General features: G+C 32.7%; 2 protein-coding genes across 3 annotated transcripts in view; one reads left to right on the plus strand and one right to left on the minus strand.

Annotated features, from left to right (window-relative positions):
• LOC126758005 (MICAL-like protein 1) overlaps positions 1–20,208 on the minus strand; it is a 157,168-nt gene extending 136,960 nt beyond the window's left edge. For both annotated transcript variants that reach the window (XM_050471974.1, XM_050471973.1), the window contains exon 1: positions 19,502–20,208. The gene's annotated coding sequence lies outside the window, so the exon portion shown is untranslated. The remainder of the gene's footprint in view (positions 1–19,501) is intronic.
• The window catches only part of LOC126758019 (uncharacterized), a 179,904-nt gene that overhangs the window by 125,691 nt on the left and 32,126 nt on the right, over positions 1–22,087 (plus strand). The gene's annotated exons all lie outside the window — the stretch shown is intronic.

Below are 22,087 nucleotides of genomic sequence, written 5' to 3' on the forward strand. Positions count from 1 at the left end.
ATATGTTTTCAATTCGACTAAATCGAAGAATAATTTTGATTTTTTAAAAAATATTTGTTACAGAAGTTTTCAAGAAGAAACCGCTGCGACTTAGGCACCCATTTTGCTGCTTTCAGTGGTAAGAAATGCGCCAAAAACAGCAATAACAAAAACAAATGCCGACTAACTTGAGCTGAGCCAGCGCTTCAAATGCCGCTTGACAACAGCTTACAAAGCAAATAATCAAATTAAATTGTGAAGAAATAGAATTTGTCTCATTTTCAGCTTTCGTTCGGGTTTCATATTTATTTGTGCAATAAAAGGCGAGCCGCAAATGGGTTCCCTTATGCATATACACACACACATACGCACATACACTCACGATCATACAATGTAATGAAATGAAATTTTAGTAGACCGCAGCGTGTTGCAGTCAGCAAATATGCAATCGACTCGCCTTAAGCGTTTGCAAACTGTGAAAAACAGCAACAATAACAAATAATGAAATGTATACAAACGTATGTATGTATCGGGTGATTTTTTTAAAAGCTTGATAACTTTTTTTTTAAAAAAAACGCATAAAATGCAAAATCTCATCGGTTCTTTATTTGAAATATTGGTTCATGACATTTACTTTTTGAAGATAATTTCATTTAAATGTTGACCGGGCTCAGGTGGTCCATTCGTCCAATTGGCGACATTTCGGCCGGAATAGCCCGAATTTCTTCGAGTTAAGGAATAGTTGCTGGCTTATTTCTGTAGACTTTAAAATTTTTCATGGTCAATCGACTGGTGGCCAACTTACGGGTCCATTTCTTGAAGAAGTGATTTCATAGAATGAGCTGTCAGGACAGGTTTTGGCAACAAAAAGTTTGTTCAGATCGCCATTCACCGTAAAGTGATTTTTACGGTCAATATTCCACCAGCGTACAAACCACACCAAACAGTGTTTAAATGGGCAGGCGTATACAGAGACTATTTTTTTTATTGTTGATCTGAATGTGCATATGTACATGCGAAAAAGTTGTATACTTTTTAGCCGCGGTCAACATTTAAATGAAATTATCGACTTTTGGTTTCAAATACTATATTTCATCAGATCTTAAGCTTAAGGGCTCATGGCGTGGCGACTGGCGAGTTAAGTGTACAATTTTTCATGGTCAATCGACTGAAAGAAGTGATTTCGGAGTGATCTAAGGACAGGCAATAAGTAAAGTTCAGTACTCGAAAGTGATTTTTTCAATACGTACAGTGTTTAAATAAGGCGTATACAGAGAGTTTATTGTTGATCTGAATGTGCATATGTATGTAGTATATTTATCCGACTTTTGGTTTCAAATACTATTCATCAGATCTATTTACTATACTTATCACTTGTTCGATGTACTGGACACAGAGCAATATCAGCAATAACGAGCAATGAAATGAACTGCCTGAGTTAGCAGAGTGCCTTTAAAAATTTTATGAAAGAATTTGGCAGAGACAAGTGAGCACAAGAACTAATAAAACATGATCTTTGAATACACATCAGTCCAGTCTCTAGGCAAATATAATATACCCACTCAAAACCGGTCCAGAATTAACAAACCAATAATATTTCAGCTTCTAAAAATATCAAGAAGTAGTCAATGTCACGGAAAGTAGACCATACTTAAGTTCTTCCTCTAGTTTCTAGGCGGTAAATTTAAATAAACGCTGAGTGCTTTTGCTATTAACTTCATTCCCAACATTCTCCTGATGATAAAAACATTTTTGCTAATGATTTCCCTAAATTCACTCTCTAAATAGTCAGTAGCGGTTAGAGTTCCGCAATCGCTCTTTATATGTATGTCTCTAAGAAAGAGTCGATCAATGGTTTCTCAATTACTAATTGCATTATTGGGTAGTCAAAAAAGTCCTTTCGTATTTCTAATCAAACTTCAACTTATTTTTTTTTGTATTTATACTTATACTGATTCTTTATATTTATATTTATACTTAACTGACCGTCTCCGCAAATTTCACAAATTTCATTGGTGGCATGCTTCCCTTTTTTATACAAAAATTTCAAAATATAGCAAATTTCTTCATTATTTCCACTAATTTTTGAACAGCTGTAACTCTTTTTCAACTTCCCCGAATTTGATTTTTTTTGTTTGTTAAATTAAGCTTAAAATCTCACCTTCTCAACACTATATAATATGATACAATGTGATTGGTAGCAGTGGAGATACACGACTGCAACGACAACTATTGACAAAATACGAAAAGACTTTTTCGACTACTAATATTTAGACATATTTATTTGCAAATAAAATCAAAATATTATAATATAAGAACTGGTATAAATCACACATACTAGCATAATAAATTAGAGAAAGAACAGTAAACAGTTATACCACTTTAATGAGATATGTACATAAGTATATGCATCTCTCATTCATCCACTCTCTCTATCTTACATCACTTATTACATTACTTGCTACTTTGACAAATGAATTATGTACAATTTTTCCAAGAGATCAGAACGAAGATTTGATATCATCAAAATTACAACAAATAACAACCCACATTCTACAACTTGAAATCGTTAAGTCGATTATTTAGTGCCTAAAACACTTCCAGTGTCGTTACACCCACTCGAATTGTGTTATTTTAGTAATGTTGATTTGCCATAAGTATTAAAAAGCATCTCAGTTCCTAATACCAAATTTGACTTTTTAATATTTAGCTAATGTCTGTGTTATTTTTAGAATCTTATTACATTATGTTTTATCTATATAACAAGCAATTGTATCAACTGTAGCTGGTTTTGAGGAAAAGTAATGCAAATTTGATGTTCCGAAACCGGTTTGTAGTGAACCAGAAAAATTAAACAAGAAAATAATACACAATAAATTGGTACATAAATAAATAATAATTAGTAGTAAAAGTAGAATAAAGGTATAAAATGTAGAATTAAGTATAAGTGTCAAACATTTTAAATACGGCTTATGAAATATTAAGCTAGGAACGTACTGTGACGACTTTCATGAGAGAAAACACTGGGCAGCGAATAAAAGGAGATTATGAGAATGTCTGCTAAAATATAACTCGTAAACACACCGACGATATTTGTGTCGGTTTTGTAATATTTTCTAAACTACAATTTCCCTTGCAATGTTTACATCGTCTAACTAAGGAATGGTTGAGACCAAGCGATTTAATAAGTTTTTAAACTTTTTTCTTTTCATTATTATTATTTTTTGCTATTTTAAAATCTACTAATCTAATTATTTAAGAGAATATTTCCAGCTTTTCAATAGGCATTCTTCAATTCGGAGCGTAGTCGTTAGCAAGTTAGAGATATTGAAAGCGTTTCGATCATTCTTAAACTGTAAATAGCATAACTAACTTGACTTTATTTTGAATCTTCGTCCAAACTCGATTGGAATCTGCATTCAATTAATAGTAATCATAATAGATCAAAAACGTAGAAGTTTTCGATGAGAAGGCTAACGGTGGGTTCTTACTTGAAGAGTAATCGTCAATAATCTACTAATCTTTATATATAAAAAGTACGTATCACGTTGTTTGTCCGCGATGGACTCCTAAACTACTGAACCGATTTAGCAAAATTTAGCACACTGTGTCCAGTTTGAAGCAACTTAGAAGATAGGATCGTCAGAATACAAATACAGTGAAAGCTGTATTAAATGGATGCTACATTAAGCTCTATTAACATATTGACCGGTTCCACAATTTGTTGATATTTATTATTAAGTACCATTTATTAAACGGACAATTCTAATAACTGGACAGAAAGGCTTCGTCGGTGTCTGTTTATGGGAATTTACATATATCTAAACATACGCATGTAATCAAAATCACCAAAAAAACATAATACAGTTGAACTTCCATAACTCAAACTTCTTTAACTCGAAGTTATCCATAACTCGCACTCTTGAATTAGCATAAGAAGTAAAATTGTATTGTATACAAATTTCCTGCCATAACTCGAACTTTTTTTGTGGATAATGAAGATTCGAGTTAGGAAAGTTCAACTTTAATTATAATTTTCAATAAAATGCCAAATCTCAAGGACCATTTTCTCAATGTCTGGTTAGCAGCCATTTGTCAGTTAAGTTCTGGTAAACTTAACCAAGATTCCTTCTTTCGGCAAAGAACTTGTTTTTTTTTAACTAGAACAGACAGATGCTGTTAACCTAACTGAGAAAACAGCCTTAAATTCGTTTTTTTTTCCTTTTGAAGACGATCCCCGTGAAGGACGCCCAAAAAGCGCACAAACACCAGAAATCATAGCCAACACACAGGACAGTTTTGGAAGATATGGCTGTGTGTGAGCCATATTTTAAGTGAAATTTTGGGTGCACAATGGGTGCCGCATTCCCTAACAATGGAAGAAAAACACATTCTAATGCGACTTTCTTAGCAACATTTGGAGCGTTTTAAATAGTATAAAGTGGATTTTGTGCATCGATTCATCACTATGGATGGGACTTGGGTCTATCACCATGATCCGGAATCAAAACAAGAGGCTAAAGAGTAGTGTGCACCTGGTTGTTTGGCTTCGAAACGAGTTCGTGTACGGAAATCGGACAAGAAGGTAATGGCATCAGTCTTTTGGGATGCAAGAGGAATATTGTTTGTGGATTACTTGCAAACAGGTAAAACAACTAATTCTGAATATTATTGCAACCTTTTGGACCAGTTGAAGAAAAAAATTCGTTAAAAAAGACCCGGTTTGAAGAAGAAAAACATTCTTTTTCATCAGGACAATGCACCGTGTTACAAGAGCATTTTGACAATGGCTAAAATTCATGAATTATAGTTCGAATTATTGGAGGATCCAATGGATTCACCAGAATTGGCCCCCAGCGACTTTCATTTGTTTCTAGAACTCGAAGAATTTATGCGTGGCAAGCGCTTTTCATCAAATGAAGAGCTCATGACGACTGTTGAAGCGCATTTTGCAGACCTTCCGGATTCTCACTTCAGGGATGGGATTCATAGATTGGAGGATCGTTGGAGCAAATGTATTAATATCCAGGGAAATTATAATGAATAATAAAGTGCATTTTAAAATTGTCTTTTTCTTATCAAACGACAACACTTATTGAATAAACTGGTATTGCTGCCTTTCAGGCTGAAGACCGCAATTTGTCGATTCCAAAATATACTCAAGAATTTGTACAGTCTCAAACCACAATCTATCGGATTTTGAGAAAGGATTTGGGTTTGCATCCGTATAAAATTGTTCTCACTCAAAAACTGAAGCCATTGGACCATCGCGAACGTCGTGAATTTGCTAATTTTGCCTTGGAACAAATTGAGAACGATAATGATGAACCATTTGCGAGATATACATGATTTTACACTAAATAAAAACATTTGAATTTCGTTAAAAATTAGTGTTTAAGGAAATCATATCACTCTTATTGGAAAACACTGTTTCATAAAATATTTAAAAATTTAATGTTTTTTTGTTTATCAAATTAGAATAGATACCAACGCGCCTATTATGTATGTATATGTTTCGGGAAGGCCTTTCATTCTTTTCAAATTAGATAAAGCAACAAAAAAAATTTACAAACAAATATTTACTAAAAGCATAAAACCTTGAGAGCTGAAAATACACTCAAAGAAATCAGAGATACTATGAACCCCGCAAGACGGATGCATTCTCAAGCGTTTCTGCAGAATAGTAACGGATGATAAGCCCCACAATAGCAACTATTTATGGCAAGTGATAAGTGCGAAGTAATGCAGAATACTCAGCTAAAACAAAATTGAGATTGTACAAAAAGCAACAAAATTAAGTCACAAACAGCAGAAAGAAACGTGCGACTAAAATCCGAAAAAAGATGATGAGGAAAGAAGGTGAATGCTTATCAAAAGACAACGCGACTGAACTTCATATATGTAAATGAATGCAGCCGGTGTATGTATGTGTGTGTGCACGTAAGAGACGTAAACACGCCGGACAAAAATACTTCACGAAGCGCAGAGACAATAAAAGCAAAGACGCGCTGCTGCCGTAAACAAGCCGTTCGCAGATATGAGTGTAGCGGGAAGGTTATTACGGTTAATCATGTGGCGCTTATCAGTAGTGTTTACGGCCAGCGACGCGCAGGTTGGCCGACAGACAAGTGTCATTTGTTGTTGTTGTCATTTGAGGTGGTTTAGCGTAATTGAATGTACATTGCTGTGTGTTATAAAAATGTGGCTGTCTGTATGCTTGTATGTACTTATGTATGTACTTATAAGATGCGTGGCAAAGTGCGACTGCAGCGTATCGGTATGTTTGTCGTACGTGCAACAATGAGCGAAGAATTCTAACAGCGCCAATGACCAACAAGACGCTTACAACTGCACACTGAGTCATTCTTGGGAGTGTTGTGGAGCAATTACATATATATTTATACATATGTATGTATGTACCAGCCATGCAGCGGGTTAACAGCGCTTGGCAGACAAACTTGTTCCAGCAAACGTTCAGCGTGACAGTCACAGTCAGTGTCGGAGTCGGAGTCGGAGTCAGAGAACGCAGTTAACACGCATGCGACGAACAAATGTCAATCATTGTTGACATGCCACATGACACTTAAGTGGTACGCACATGCACATATGTATGTACATACTTGTATGTATATATTGTATAATATATGGATGTATGTACATATGTTCATTAAAAGCCTATAAAATAGTCGGCAATAGACGCAAGCGGAGCGCAAAAGCATTGCACAAGCGAAATTTCGAAAGAGTAAGCAAAAAGTTAAGGCCACAGACATGACAGAAAATGTGCCAAAGGCAGAAAAAAAAACATCAAAACGTCGGTGCAGCTATACCATACATGAAGAAAAGTGCATTTTGTGAGAATATTTCAACTTTTTTTGTGAAAAATATAAAAATTGGAACCACAGCTTGTACGAGAGCTACAATGTTATGGTATTCATTTCTATTACCGGGACTCGATCTCAGTGATAGCGATATTTGACATTTTAATTGACGCAAAAATATTTAAAAATTACAAAATCTTCGCTTTTCTTCGCTTGAGCTATAAATAAAATTCTCATATCTGAACGATTGGTTGTAAGGAATTATTATGCTATAGTCGCCCAATCTTGAACATTTTCATTGTGTACTTTTTGGTCTATGTAAGCACGTTTTTCACCAAATTGTATATGTACAGCAGCTTAATTGTAGGTGTTATAGCTTAAAAACTAATTTTTGAATACTACTATATATTATAGTCATCAGATCCTGTTGAACTTTACTTAGTACATATCACTTATTAAAATCAGAAGTCTTACAAAAGTATGTCTCTATGAAGGCTCAATTAGATGAGTTATAGCACAAAAACTCATTTTTGAACAATCGGTAGTATGGCAGCTATATCCTAAAATGATTAAATATTAATAATCTTTTTTATCCAGTTTCTACACGGTATAAATAACTTTATCAGAAAGTTTTATATTTTTCGATGCTCAAATATATGAGTTATAGCATAAAAACTCATTTTTCAAACTTTTGAAAAATCGTTTGTATGGCAGCTATATCTTACAATGGTCGAATAGTGATGATTTTTGCTATGCATTTTTTACAACATATAAGTAACTTTATCACAAAGTTTCATATTACTGGCTGCTCAAATAGAGCAGTTTATAGCTTAAAAACTCATTTTTGAACCAAAAGTTATATGACAGCTATATTTTATAATGATCCAATGTTGATGATTTTTATTATGCACTTTTAATATCATAAAACTTACTTTTTCATAAAGTTTCATATATCTGGCTGCTCAAATACTTGAGTTGTAGCACAAAGCCTCATTTTTGAACGATCAATTGTATGGCAACTACATCTTAAAATAGTCGAATATTGATGATTTTTACTGTGGACTTTTTATATCATATTAGTAACTTTATCACAAAGTTTCGTAATACTGGTTGCTCAAATAGAGCAGTTATAGCACAAGAGCTCATTTTTGAACAATCGTTTGTATGGCAGCAATATCTTGCAATGGTCGAATATTGATGATTTTTACTATGAACTTTTTATATCATAAAAGCTACTTTATCACAAAGTTTCATAATACTGACTGTTTAAATAGGGAACTTAAAGCATTAAAATCGATTTTTGAACAATCGAACAAATTGAAGTTAAAGAGGATGCCCTTCCAGCACAATTTGAGTAAAAGCGCATTTCAATACATTCTAGTAATATATGTATTTGTTCGTTTTACCGTTTTCTTTATAGCTAAAATATTTATACAGGGTTCCAATACCATTCCACACATGAGTGGTATAAATGTGGATATTTGGCAATGAGATTGTTTAGAAAATAAATAAACATGCATGCACGCACACACTTACACCCATACATATATGTATGTATATATATGTGTGTATGTACAAATACGTGTAATTATTGGCGAAAGAACTATAAAAGCTGGAAAACAACATTCTTAGTGGAACAACGAACGGCACTTGTTGCATGTTGCCGCTGTGCCGCCACAAAGCCATCATTGGCAGCACTACCACATGCACTTACTCACATACACATATACATATATGGTATATATAGCTACAGCCGACAGCGCATGCGCGCTGAGCAGCGTAAGCTGACGGTCTAACTGGTGTGAAGCGCTGTGTGGCAACTAGTTGACGAGCCGACGCATACATGATGTGGCTATAATTTGTGGCACAAAAAGCAAAACGTACAACAAAAATAGCAACAATAGCAAAAAGCTTGCTGCAAACATATGCACACCGCTGCATTTACATATATGTGCTTCTACGATTATGTGGCATGCAACAAACGCATAATACAGCAACGGCAACAACAACACGGCAAATGGCAAATGGCAATACAATGCCATTATTACAACCACAATTGCAATAACAATGAAATGCTTGCGTCTATTTCGTACTTAAGTGCATGCAACCTGACGATGTGCAACGCTGGTGATTTCCCATTGCAACTGTAGCATAGCCGGCGCACATGTACTGCTATACACACACGTACCTATAGTATTCAGACACAGGTGTGTATGTGCGTTCGTGCATTTTATTGCCGCTCACATCATTTCGCTTGGCATCTTCGTGCCACACCGCGCGCCAAGCAGTTCGTGGCTGCAACAATTTCGCGTTGTTTGTGCAAATAATAAAATTACAAAGTTGGAAATTACACTGCTTCATATTCTGGCAATAATTATATGAATATTTTCAGCTAGCACACACACATGCGTATATATGTATATATGTATGTATGTAGAGTGCCCACTAAGAAAATTTGGGCAACTAAAAAGCAGCTGTTCTCTAATTTAATATTGTTATTTAATGCTTGTGATTTTAGAGAGTCTAAGAAATCTCACGAGTGCCTCAACTGGGAGAAATCATTGCCAAGGTGGCCTCTCCCACTGATGTATGTATTATATGAGGGAACAAATTTGGTATATTGGATCACACTATAGGTCGAAATCCATGGACAATCGGTCTAAACATGGTAAACTCAATATTATTGTGTTACTTGAAAAAAAAATATAACAACAACAGTTATATTTAGGAATTTTCAGTTTAGAATTCTCAGAAGAAAAATATTCAGAACAATATCTGGCACATCCATTTAAGAATCTGAGAGCAATGCAAGATTTCTTAGTTTAGTTCTTGAATTTTTGTTGGTTAGGTTAGATGACCGATCCTTCAGCAGGGCGTTGATGACACTTAGACTGTCAAATACCAGTTAGCCCTTTCCGAAGCCATATGAAAAACTCCTCATAGCGGATATAGAGAGAAATGCCCTGAAGCTATCATAAATCTGCTTAGGTATTTTATTTTTATTTCCGCTATTTCAACTGGATGTCTACTTACATTTCTGAGATCAAAGATGTTTTTGCCTTGATTTGACAAAAGCGTAAATTTGAAGAGGCAGTTTTGAGACGAATCTTTCTCATTTTCTTCCCAACAGCTGATACAGCAGGTATCCGGTAATGAATATCAATCGAACAGTCTCTAGTTAGAACTTCTACAATCATTTGAAATATTGGAAGGTGGACCTTGTTGAGAACGAAAATACCCTAGACCTCTTACGATTTAACCTTAAACCTTACCTTAAAACCGCACACCTACTGGTAGTTGACCAACTTTTCCGAGCTGGCCTGAGACCCAACAGTTCAGTACTGCACCACAAGAAGCCAATGGAGCTCCTACCCGTTCTCTTTCCGCGGTTATTAAGACTAAAGTACCCTTCCTAGCCAGCTCAGCCTTGGAGTTTCCTGCAATACCGCTGTGCCCAGGGCACCAAATCGAGGCTATTTGTGTGTTAGCTCGATGCTAGAAATAAGAAATCTGAAATCGCTGCCTACTTTTGAAGTGGATAATAACCACTCTGAAGTTGTCTGCTGTTCGGAGCAGTAGTCCGCTTGGAAGACGGTTTAGTATTGTATAGCCTAAAACTGGAACTGATGGATAGTTCCCGACAGTGTACTCCTTAACCAATTTGAAAATCTAAGTAAATGCAGCTCTGCAACCTCTAACTTTGATCAGTTATTAAGTTTTTAACAAACTTTAATTATACTGTACTCTTTATTTCTGTTTAGTTGTACTCTAAGTTCGATGGAGCTTCAGAATAGCGATGAAAGCACATTTTTTTATATAGAAAGTAAAGAATTAGCTTTTTAACTGAACTATACATTTCCAAAATTTGTATCATTTGTTGAATTCCCAAAAATATTCTAGTCGTATAACTATATCTATCGACCTTGAAGGCACAGAGAGACCTTCCCGAGTATGAAAGCTACTACTTTATTTGTAAAATTAATGAAATAATAGAATCTGGGTATCAAATTAAAGATATTCAAGCAGGCTTTCATTCAGGACAGAGTTGCCAACTCTTTTCAGTTTTGTGTTCAATTAAATTGATAATAGTAATGGTATAAAATTAAATAAGCTTAAGCGAGCTATGAGTTTTAAGTATTTTCTAACCAGGGTAGCCAACTATTTCAACTTTTCTTTAAATATATGGATAATGTAAATGAAATCTAACAATATGAATATTAAAGTATGGAGGATCAAGCAGACTTGCAGTTTTAAATGTTTGCGTACCAGGGTTGCCACCAATTTTAACTTTTTATTCAATCAAATGGAACAAATAAATGAAATGTAACAATATGGATATGAAATTAAAGAGATTAAAGCAATTTACAAATTTTTCGTAACAGGGTTGCCAACTATTTTATATTGCTAAAATTAATGAAATATTACAATATCAGTATGATATTAACGAGATTGAAGCAGTTTTTAGAAGTTTTCGTAACAGGATTGCCAACTATTTTAACTTTTTATTCAGTTTATGGATAAAATTAAAAAAATATTACAATATGGGTATCAAATTAAAGTAATCAAGCATACTTTCCTTTTGAAATATGTTTGTACACAGAGTTGCCAACTGTCTCGTTGTTAAATTAAATACATAAAATGAGCGATATTTGCATAACCAAACGGATATAAACACCTAAACGCCTTCATGAAAAATTTGTATGTTGTTTGACTTTTTTGGGTTTGCCAGCTGTTTGAAATTTACCAAATAAATTCAAACGAAAGAAATTAGAGGTGCTTGTATATATTTAAAATATTTTTAACTGATGATGTAACATGTCGCATCGCAGCTTTACAAAACAAAGCTTATATATATTTCTTTAGAATTCTATAAATCATTGTTTTGAGAGTCTTTGGTCTTTCCACCAGCTACTAGTTTATGAGAACATCATTCAGAACTCCCTTACCAATTAATTTCTTTGTATTTACACGCGTATCGTTCACATTGCTTATTATAACAACAACAGAGCAGGCAAACATAGAGAAGATCATATAGTGGAACTGAATACTAAATACTTAAAAATATGAGACACTGCAGTCAAGTCAGCGAGAAAAATTATAAAACAAACTCGTAATACCGGAACGATGAATACAAATTGACTATGCGAACGATAACAGAATCAAAACGACGACATACTAACAAAAACAAGTGTATGCAGATATATGAATAACATGTTTGTAATGTGTAGTGTGTAGATACGAGTAGTCAAACAAAATTGACTGCCTTTCAGCACACTTCTAGGCAGCGACAAGTCGAAGTATGTAAATATGTTTAGATATAGAGAAGCTATAACTTTGTGTGTATTAGGGTGAGAATAAATTAAAAAAAAAATTTTTTTTTAGAAGTCATGAAAATATCGTCCGAATTGATAAAAATAATATATGAAGATATCTAGTAAAATGAAAAATGTTTTCCATGCAAGCTCTTCATTCAGATCGTTCAGTTTGTATACAGTTATATGTTATAACGGTCCAATTTGAAAAATTTCTTCAACTATTATACCTTTCTCTTGGACAATAATCTGTACCAAAATTCGTGAAGATATCTCTTCAAATGAAAAAGTTTTCTATACAAGCACTTTATTCAGATGGTTCAGTTTGTATGGCGGTTATATGCTATAATGATCCTATCTAAACTATTTTTTCAGAAATTGCATCGCTGCCTTAGGCAATAATTCCTGTCAAATTTCGGGAAGATATCTCGTCAAATGAAAAAGTTTTTCATACAAGCACTTGATTCCGATCGTTCAGTTTGTATGGTAGCCATATGCTATAGTGGTCTGATATCAACCGCTTCATCATATGATCAGCTTCTTGGTGTGAAAAGTACGGGTGAAAAATTTCGGATCGATAGCTCAAAAACTGAGAGACTAATTCACGTATATACACAAACGGACAGACAAACGGACATGGCTAAATCGACTCAGCTGGTCTTGCAGATCAATTAATTATAGAGTTCCGACGTTTACTTTTATATGTTACAAATATCGTTATAAACTTAATATGCATATATTAATAGTTTTTTTGACCCACCCTAATATGTATATATGCGGATATGTAAAGCAGTGATTGCTTGCTTTTAGTTGAATGCATGTACATACATATATACGTACTATACATACATATCTTTAGGCCTCAAACGCTTCATGCTTCCTCAATGATTTTGCGCGTCTCACGTGTATTTGTTGTGTTGTTGTTGTACATGTTGTTGCATTTTGAATGATGATGAATGGAATGTGAAGTCAGTGCGACCTATTGCCAGCAATTAGCGAGTGCTGCGATTTTTATGCCAAAACGGGTGAGATGGACCAGAACTGGGCACACACACATACACAAAAGCACAGAGAAAGCATGTGCATATACTTATGTATGGGTGCGTGTAACTGAAAAGTGATTTGCTACAAAAGTGGTAGGTGAAAGAAATCGGGCATGTTGTTGCAGATTTTCTAAATACGCTTTGATTATATACACGCGCTCAGATTGATATCTGCAACACTTCTGCTATATGCTTGTATGTGTGTGTGTATAAATATATATACATATGTATATTAACCAAATTGCACTTGTACACACTTGACATTTGTTTGTGTGTGTGTGTGTATGCAACGCTATTGAACAAATTGAAAATCGCTGCAAAACACTAACAAGACTGGAAATTTGTTGCAACTATAATAACAACAAAAGTAATAACACAACCAACAACAGCAATAACACAGCCAACAACAACACTACATAATAACAAAGTTAGCGCGTCAGCTGCAACAGCTGTTTGTGGCGGCATTGCATTAAACTGCTATTGTTGTTGTTGTTGTCTGCACAGAACTGGTAGCAAAATGTCTAGCAAAGTTTGCAGTCTAACTGGCTGACTTGCCTGTGAACGGCCAGTAGTCGGCGCACAGTGTGCAGTGGGTTGAATGGGCGGTCAGGCGTTAGGCAAGCTGATTCGCTTGTTAGTAGGCTGAATGTGGCAAATGGGGGCAAAGCTTGCTTGGCCTGTTCATTTGGCAAAAAATACACTCTTGTGCCTGCATATATTTTGAAGATGTCGTGTTAGGGGAAAACCGGAAAACTTAATGTGCATAAAAAAATTAATAAATCAAATATCGTTTATATTTTTTTAATAGTCTGCTTGTAAATTTGTTTGTGACGCAGCAGGTTTTGGAGTAATAAAAAAGTTTATTTTTTTTTCAAATAAAAAATGTTTCACACAAGACTTAAGTTTGAGTAGTCATTTTGTATCGCAGCTAAATGATATAATAATCCGATTCGAAAAATTTCTTCATATGTTATAGCGATGTCTTGGAGATTAATCCATGCCAAATTTCGTGCAGATATCTTTTAAAAGAAAAGGGTTTTTCATATAAATATTTGATTTTGATCAGTCAGTTTGTATGGTAGATATATGCTATAGTCGTCTGATCTAAGGAGTTTTTTCTGAAATTTTTTCGTTACTTTTGGTTATAATCTGTACAAAATTTCGTGAAAATATCTCGTCAAATGCAAAAGTTTTCCATACAAGCACTTTATTCAGATAGTTCAATTTGTAGGGTAGCTATATGCTATAATGGTCCGATATCAGCTGTGCCGACATATGAGCAGCTTCTTGGGAAGGAAACGCTGTATGCAAAATTTCAGAGCGATATCTAAAAATTGAGGGACTAGTTCGCATATACATACATATACAAACAGACGGACCAGGCAAAATCAACTCAGCTCGTCAATCTCATTATATATAAAGAAAATTCCCACGATTTTTGTATTGCAAACTTCATTGCAAGCTCAATACACTGTTTAGGATATTAGAAAATGTCACTTGAGCAAATGATCAACATTTTTCATATTTGCATCCAGAAGTATCAGATATTCACAAAAGGACCCAGAAACCGCCAAAGAACATTTATATATTTCTTTTACACCGATTGTTTCCAACAAAAATAACATAATCTTTTGCAAAAAAGTCCTAAGATTTCTCCGTAGTTCGATAAGGCTTGGTTCTCTTAACGGAGTGTCACCCGGTGATATCTGCTAAGTAACTGTGTATCGTAATCCAGCTCAGTTTATAACACTGTGGAACATTTTTGGGATTATTGTCTAGGGGGTGAGAAATTCCAAGTCAGGGTGTTGGTACTAGGTCAGTATAGTAAAACCCTCAAAGGGTTTGGCGTTCGTATGTGTCAGTTTTTTTATGACCTTTTAAATTTTTTCCTTATCTTGATGTTTTTTCGCTTAGTTGTAACTTTTTGACCAAAACGTTGTTTTTTTGTTTTTTTTTATGTTAAACTACTTAGCTGTTGTACTGTGTAATCAACCCAAATTATTCCTTTAAGTTTTCGGTGGGAACAATCTCTGTTTTTCTTGTGGATCATCGCTGAGTCTGTAACAGTTTCGTAGATCCCTTCCTCAACAGTTTTTTTTATTCAGTTCTGATGAAAGTTAGGGTTACTGCTTAATTACTCTTAGTAAATGTTTCATGCACTTTTTCGGTGCATCATCACTAATCATAAACTTAACTTAACTGTGGATCATAATAGTCTTAACTCGCTATTAATTTTTCGTCTTCAAATCTGTTGAGTTAGAGAAAAGAAGAAAAATATCGACTTAAGCCCAGATTATGACAACCTCTCACCTATATCCATATATTGATATGATCTGGCAATGCTAAGAAATTTCGCTATAAAAGTAACTGATTATCAGCGTGAGTTCTAACTAGTTAACTATTTTAAAATATTATAAATAAAATCAATATACGGCAATATATGAAAGAGTTTAAGCCATAAGTTGATTGAGTGAAGATAGATGTTTATTTAACCAACAAAAATCTTTGCCGAAAGTTCGGCTATATTTGATCATACTTTGAAGCGTCCTATTTGAAAGTAATATTAATGTTGAAGCACACCGTTGGTGTACGAATGAAATTGAAAAAACTCTCATTTACTTAATGCTACTTAAGGGTATATATCCACCCAAGCCAGAAGAAACGCCATTTTTGGTATTTTTTTTTTTTTTTTTTGAGCTTGCATTTTATTTATTATCTAACTAAAAACTTGGTATATTTATTAAATCGAATGTATGTACTTTGAAAGCGTGTGATTGATTTTGAACAATTTTCGATTTGCGTGATTCCGTAGTCGATCTGCAGGAGGACCTCCGAAAAACGGTGTCTCAGGAAATTTTTTCTACTTAAAATTATCTTCAATCCAAAAACCATATAAGCTGGTTTTTACTATAGATAAACTATTACTTTACTATAGATAAAAAAATTTGGATTTTTGACAAAATATCGAATTCAATTATATATAAATAGGTTGTGTGAAATTTTTAAGATGTTACGTCCCGCTTCGTACAGTTTTCTCACACCGATTCTGAGATTTCGACTTTGAGCAAAACGCTTTCAAAATTTTGGTGACAGATTACAGATTGCAGATGAAGTTAAAAAAAAGCCTTACGAAAGTGCTCATCTCAGAAAATAATTGTCGGCTCAACTTCAAATTTTCGGAGCATATTCTTAAATACAGTATATTCTATATATCGCCACCTAAAATGCGAAACAAAGATTCAACAAAAAAATCGAAATTGTATTTTTTATTGCCTACGGTTCACTACATCATATTACATATACAAATGTATGTATGTAGCATTAAATTTTCGGCAATGTCAGATATAACCAATATATAACCTATATATAACCTACATACATATAACCATTTTATAACCAAAACTCAATTTTCGTTTCAGTATGAGTGGTTTCTTTATATCGTTTTTCCTTCGCCTATAAACTTAAGAAAAGTGATGTTACGTTATTTTGCATTTTAGGTGATATGGTTTTAGAAAAAACAAAAAAAGAAACGATTTTTCGAAATTAACCAGTGGATATAAAACCGCCAAAGCTATTTTAAGATATTGTCGATAATTCTTTATTTAACGAACAAAAACTATTTTGGAGCAATGAAGTTATTTTCTAAAACCAATTCATTCATTTTCAATATTTTTGCCTCTAAAATATTAGTCACGCTACGAATCTAGCTTAGAAAATAAAACACTTGTGGACTCGATTAGAAGAGCAATTCACTTTCTAATAAACACTTGCATACACAAATACATATAAACATGTATGTATGCTTAACAAAACAGCGCAAAGAATAAATTTGTATGTAATTAAAACAGCAACTCTCATACTTTCATACATACATATGTATGTACGTATGCAAGTACACAGTATATGTTAGCGTCTAGAAGCTAGTAAGCTGCGCTCCACCCGCTACAGCGCTCAGCTACTCGTATAAAATTAACTAATTTGCTCATATTACAAAACATTGCCTTTATTTTTTATTTATCTGACTGGTTTGCTATTTGTTTGCTTTTGTTGTTGCAGTAGCAAAGTAACTGATTTGCGTCTTTGGCGCAGCTTGTCGTGCAAAAAGCGCGCGTGCTCTCAAGATTCTTGACACTATTTAGCTTTGCTTGCTTTTATGTATTTCATAATGCGTCTATATGTATGTGTTTATGTACACAGGTATATGCATGTGTATATGTACATATATAGTTGTATATAACACATTGTATGTATGTATGCAAATGTGCTGGCTATTAAATCATGGCTTAAATAAAACTAAGAATGGCGGTAATATTTTACGCGTTTAATCTGCTTTGTCTGCGAATGTGAGGCAAAGCGTAAATAAAGAAAGGAAACAACAAAAACATACAATATATGCACGAAATTTATTTATTTTTTAGGTTTATTTGGAGCATGTTTTATAACATTTTTTTTGATTTTTTTTTAATATATTTTTATTTTTTTAGTTTTTATTATTGTTTTAATTAAAGTAAAACAAGAAAAATATTTTTTATTGTGAATTAAATATTTTAAAGTATATACAAATCGAAATTACTTTTGTTTTTGTAAATAAAATATTATTATTTTTTTCTGTTTATAAATATCTGAAGAGAATATTAAATATTTGTGAGCTGTTTTTTATATTAAAGAATTATATAAAGTTTAGAAAAAAACAACAAAAACTGGTATTCATGAAATTTATTTATATTTTGAGGTTTATTTGGAGCATGTTTTCATAAAATTTTTTTATAGATACTTTTTTTATTTTTTTATTTTAGATTTAACTTAAGTAAAACAAAAAAAAATTTTTTCATCGTTAATAAAATATTTGCAAAAAAAATAAAATTTTGTTTTTGTAATTAAAATATCATTATTATTTTCTTATCTGTTTATTGATATTTTCTTCAGCATTATTAAATATTTGTGAGGTGTTTTTTATATTAAAAAATATATAAAGTTTACATATTTAATCCGCCCTGACCACGAATTTTAAATAAAAAAGGCACCCAGCCTTCTCTCCCCTTTTAACATAAAAAATATTGTTTTAAGAGTTTTTGTAAAAAAAATTTTCCTGCTTCATTTTTTCACTTAAAACTTGAAAACATTTTTAATTATATAAAATATTATTTAATCTTATATTGAAAAATAATTTTTCTTATCAATGCACATATGTAAGTATGTATTTTCTCGTACTAAATACTAGAAAATATTAAAAAAAGTAGTTTTTTATCGATTTTGTTTAAAATTTTTTTTAATATTTTCTCTTATACAAGTAAATTATTATTCATTTTAAAAAAAATTTTCGTAAAAAAAATAATTTTTCCATACCAAAAAATATATTTTTTCTTAGCAAAAATTAAAAGTATTAAAAAATATTATTTTCTTATCTAAAAAATATATATTTTTCTTTATTAAAAATTAATACAATATTAAAAAAAGTATTTTTTGTTGATTTTGGCTTCATTTGTTTATTTTCCTCTTGGACAAATTTTTAAAAATATTTTTCATATTGAAAGAAAATATTATTCTTTTACAAAAATTTTTTTTATGACGAAATAAAAATATAGTTTCTAATAATAATAAAAAAAATAGTTTTTTTTAATTTTATTTTCTTGTTACACGAAATTGTTTCCAAATATTTTTTTATATTAAAAAAATTATTATTCTTTAAAAAAAAATTTTTCATGAAAAGTATTTTTTCCTATTCAAAAAAGTACATTTTTCCTTAGTAAATATTTAAAATATTAAAAAAATATTTTTTTTTTCGTGAGTCCATTTATTTATTTTGTGTTGAACGATTTTTTTTTATTATTTTCTCAAACAATACTGAGAATAAATGTTTAAATTCAAGAATTTTTGTTTTCAGACTTTATTAAACACATATGTATACTATACAAATGTAAAAAACAAATATTTTTTATTTTATGTATATGTATGTACATAATTTTCATTTCGAATTTTTTCTTGTTTTGGTTTTTGTTTTCACTAAAAAATAATAAAAAATTAAATACTTTTTGCATATTGTCTCTTCTTATTTATTTATGTTTTTTTGCTGTTTTCATATTTAAAAACAATTTTTTTTGATTTTGTTAATTTATATTTCAGAATTTTTTTCTTCTTTTATTTGGTCTATTGACTTTATTTAATTTAGTTTTATTTATTTAGTGTTGTTTTTATGCTGTTTTAATATTTTCAAAATATTTTGGTTTTAATTTTTTTTAATTTATACTTCAGGAAATATTTGCTTATACTTGACTTTTTTTAATTTTTATCATTTAACACTATTTATATATTCTGTTATCATCACCAAGCTACTTCACAATTTACTTACCAATTTATCTCTCTTGAAGTTCTGCGTTGCCTGAAATCTCTTTCTTTATCGCCAAAAGCTTGCTTTTGATAACACGACAGATTTTCAGTGAAATTTATTATCAAATATATTTAATACTTTATTTATAAAATTTGTTTATCTTTGCGTGATTTAAATTTGCACTAACAACACGAAACAGAAACTGAATTTGTTGTTTTTTCACCGTTTTGTTTTCAACCACAAATTTCATTAGATTTGCAATTAGGCGATTTGGAGCTTAACTTGCTGATTTATTTGTTTGCAAACACAATTTTTTAAACACGCTACTCGAAAATTGCACAAACAAAGCTTATCTCTCGAGCTACTCGCACTCGTACACGTTCGCCTTGCGGTAAAAAAGATTTCTTTGCGAAAAATTCAACTTCAATTTATTGACGTAAACACAAGCGCCTGCTTTCTTGCACTCAAACAGCTCGTCTATGCTAAGTACCGTTAAAAACGATTTTGCACGAAAACTTTTTTTTAATATTTATAAAGATCCTTAACTTTAAGGTTTTAACAAGAATTTTCTAAGAAGAAACTTTTTTTGATTTTACTCTCGTGTTTAACACTTTAAAATTAAACTTCAGAAACTTTGCGTTTTTACGCTACGAATTCACTACGCGTTGCACGTTTACACTAGTAAAATAACACTCGTTGGATGATGTCACGTCTTCGACCGGCTTCAAGCGTTTGACTGCAAACTGTTTGCGCCCGCTGGAGTTAACCAAAATGCAGCGCGCTCCGGCAGCTCAACAAATGTGTAAACAAGAGGGAAAAATAATATATGAAAATCATGAAAAAAACCCGCAACACCACTAAAGTCACTCGTTTTTGCTCCATACATTTCATCAGCTGGTTGTTTGTCTACTTGGAACTGTCGCTCACAGCTGTTTACGTGCGCTCAACTGCTCACGCAGCGCGTGCCGTTAAACTCTCACGAAATTATCTGAGCGTTATTTTCAGTATCTATGTGCCTTTAGTTTGGTTGCAGGCTGCCGTTGTAGTGGTGTTAAACTCGCTCTCTGAGGCAGTGTGCTAATTGTTTGAGTGTTCTCCGCTGCAATTTCACTCATTATATGCTCCTGCTTATACTCAAATGTCCAACAGGTGTTTACGCAACGGCGTTATTTGAGTATTTGAGTACTGCTACTTGAGTCAAAATATAAGGGCACGCAATGTTTAGAAGTCAAAGGCAAAAGTAAACAAATGATTGCTTTTTTGACGAAGAACTTTGTTAATACAAATTTGTTCGGTTGGTATGGTACGGTACATGTTCTATAGGGATTTAATTGTGTTATTACTTTTCAAGCTCCCATTGCCTTGCAGCGATAACAGACTATTTGCTCTTTCATTTCTAGTACATCTCTGGACCTTCTCAGCTGCGTTGTTTATACTACTTACTCCTGTAGTGTGGCGAATCGATGAAACGACTGGTATATATACTATAGACTGGTATAATGCAATTTATATAGAATAAAAAAAATTATACCACTTTAAATAGCTATAAAACCCTCTTCTATTGAATTCAGTCGGGTAGTTTTGTCGTTGCTTAAAAAAAAATCGTCGAAGAACCTATAAAGTATAGAATGTTACGAGCTGAGCAGTTTAGCTATGTCGTCCTCTTACCAGTCTGTCCGGCTGTATATACATATGTGAGCTAATTCCCCAGTTTTTGAAATATATGAAATTTTCCATTCGTGCTTTTTACCTAGAAGCTATTATTTGCTCCGATATCGAAGCCCTATAGAATAAAGCTGTTATACAAACTTATCGATCTAAATCAAGAAAAAGTTATTTATGTACACTTTTGTTCAATAAGAAATGCAACTGTGCAGGGAATTATAGCTGCAGTTCAGCCGAAGTTAACGGTTTTCCTTGTTTTTACGATATTATATGTTCAATGAAGACACTAAAAGTAAAAAATACAGTCTTTTATTCAAGAGAAATTTTGATTCCTCAAATCGTACCTTTAACGGATGAAATGATACTAATAAATCCCCAATTATTTCAGTTTGGGACTAGTTAACCTCCATCCGTTTTAACCTCCATTTGTACTCAATAGAGAGTAATTTGAGTAGACTGCCAATATAGAAGGTGCTAAGAAATCTCGGAGCATCTCTAAGATCCTTGTAGTATACTTGCTTAATGAAACGACTCGTTACTGATTCCTATTGCGTGGTAAATGCTCGCATGAAGAAACCTTGCGTGGAATCTATCAATGGTGCCTTGAAACAACTCTCCATTTTTTCGAATAATTTTTCCGAGACAAATGCGACCCGACTAGCGTCCCTGGTAAACTAAAGTCTTAGCGATATTAATACTAATATTCTTATACAAATCGAGTATTTTATTAGACATAACGTTTAAAGTATCCACTGTAGATAATTTGGAAGTAAATAGAAACATTTGTGAAACTAAAGGGTCATCCATTCTTTAAATAAAAAACAAAGAAACTTCAAATTTAATAGGAAATGTTTATTATCCCTCGAAAAAATATTCTTTGGCATTTATTGTTTGAAGATTACCTCTTTCAAATGTTGGCCGCGGCTTCGTCTCAGATGGCTC

Source organism: Bactrocera neohumeralis, chromosome 5 (genome assembly GCF_024586455.1).
Source record: "Bactrocera neohumeralis isolate Rockhampton chromosome 5, APGP_CSIRO_Bneo_wtdbg2-racon-allhic-juicebox.fasta_v2, whole genome shotgun sequence".
NCBI classification, from domain to species: domain Eukaryota; kingdom Metazoa; phylum Arthropoda; class Insecta; order Diptera; family Tephritidae; genus Bactrocera; species Bactrocera neohumeralis.